General features: G+C 35.8%; 1 non-coding gene across 1 annotated transcript; it reads right to left on the bottom strand.

Moving 5' to 3' along the window:
* Positions 1 to 1,110: 1,110 nt before the first annotated feature.
* Positions 1,111 to 1,214, bottom strand: LOC112799411 (small nucleolar RNA R71). Its single transcript, XR_003200993.1, has one exon. It is a non-coding gene; the product is annotated as a small nucleolar RNA R71 (small nucleolar RNA).
* Between the last annotated feature and the right edge of the window lie 791 nt (positions 1,215 to 2,005).

Genomic DNA, 2,005 nt, shown 5'->3' with positions numbered 1-2,005 from the left:
CTTTAAAAATTAAATCTTTTTCAACCATATCTTTTTAATCATATCTTTTTATCATATCTTTTTAAATCATATCTTTTTCAAAAATTTGATTTCAAAATATCTTATCTAACTTCTTATCTTCTTATCTTTTCAAAATTGATTTTAATATCTTTTTCAACTAACTAATTAACTTTTTGTTTGTTTCTTATCTTTTTCAAAACCACCTAACTACTTTTCCCTCTCTAATTTTCGAAAATATCTCACCCTTTTTCAAAATTCTTTTTAATTAATTAATTATTTCAAATTTTAATTTTAATTTTATTTCACCTTTAATTTTCGAAAATCATTTAACTCCTCTTCAAAATTTATTTTCGAAAATTTCTCCCTCTCTCATCTTATTCTATTTATTTATTCATTTACTAACACCTCTCTTTACCTCTCTTCATCTCAAATCACTGCCTCTATCCTCACCCTTGTGTTTGGATTATTCATTCTTCTTCACTCTTATTCCCTTTCTTCTTCTACTAACAATAAGGAACCTCTTTACTGTGACATAGAGGATTCTTCTTCTTTTTTTGTTCACTTCTCTTTCATATGAGCAGGAACAAGGAAAAAGGCATTCTTGTTGAAGCTGATCCAGAACCTGAAAGGACTCTGAAGAGGAAACTAAGAGAAGCTAAATTACAACAACCTAGAGACAACCTCGCTGAAATTTTTGAACAAGAAAAGGAGATGGCAGCCGAACCTAACAACAATAATGCAAGGAGGATGCTTGGTGATTATACTACACCTACTTCCAAGTTTGATGAAAGAAGCATCTCAATCCCTACCATTGGGGCAAACAATTTTGAGCTGAAACCTCAACTAGGTGCTCTAATACAACAAAACTGCAAGTTTCATGGACTTCCATCAGAAGATCCCTATCAGTTTTTAACTGAGTTCTTACAGATCTGTGAGACTGTAAAGACTAATGGAGTAGATCCTGAAGTCTACAGGCTCATGCTTTTCCCTTTTGCTGTAAGAGACAGAGCTAGAGCATGGTTGGACTCTCAACCTAAAGATAGCCTGGACTCCTGGGATAAGCTGATCACGGCCTTCTTGGCTAAGTTCTTTCCTCCTCAAAAGCTGAGTAAGCTTAGAGTGGATGTTCAGACCTTCAAACAAAAAGATGGTGAATCCCTCTATGAAGCTTGGGAAAGATACAAGCAGATGACCAAAAGATGTCCTTCTGACATGTTTTTAGAATAGACCATGATAGATATATTCTATTATAGTCTATCTGAGTTCTCTAAGATGTCACTGGACCATTCTGCAGGTGGATCCATTCACCTAAAGAAAACGCCTGCAGAAGCTCAAGAACTTATTGACATGGTTGCAAATAACCAATTCATGTACACTTCTGAGAGGAATTTCGTGAATAATGGGACGCCTCAAAGGAAGAGAGTTCTTGAAATTGATGCTCTGAATGCCATATTGGCTCAGAACAAAATGTTAACTCAGCAAGTCAACATGATTTCTCAAAGTCTGAATGGATGGAAAAATACATCCAACAGTACTAAAGAGGCATCTTCTGAAGAAGAAGCTTATGATCCTGAGAACCCTGCAATAGCAGAGGTAAATTATATGGGTGAACCTTATGGAAACACCTATAATTCATCATGGAGAAATCATCCAAATTTCTCATGGAAGGATCAACAAAAGCCTCAACAAGGCTTTAATAATGGTGGAAGAAATAGGCTCAGTAATATCAAGCCTTATCCATCATCTTCTCAGTAACAGACAGAGAATTATGAACAGAGTACGTCTAACTTAGCAAATTTAGTCTCTGATCTGTCTAAGGCCACATTAAGTTTCATGAGTGAAACAAGGTCCTCCATCAGAAATCTGGAGGCACAAGTAGGCCAGCTGAGTAAGAAAATCACTGAAACTCCTCCTAGTACTCTCCCAAGTAATACTGAAGAGAATCCAAAAAGAGAGTGCAAGGCCATAGATATAATCAACATGGCCGAACCTAGAGAGGAAGGAG

Source organism: Arachis hypogaea, chromosome 4, assembly GCF_003086295.3.
Source record: "Arachis hypogaea cultivar Tifrunner chromosome 4, arahy.Tifrunner.gnm2.J5K5, whole genome shotgun sequence".
Lineage (NCBI taxonomy): Eukaryota > Viridiplantae > Streptophyta > Magnoliopsida > Fabales > Fabaceae > Arachis > Arachis hypogaea.
The sequence above is the reverse complement of the archived record's forward strand: the minus strand, read 5'-3'. Positions and strand labels throughout refer to the sequence as shown.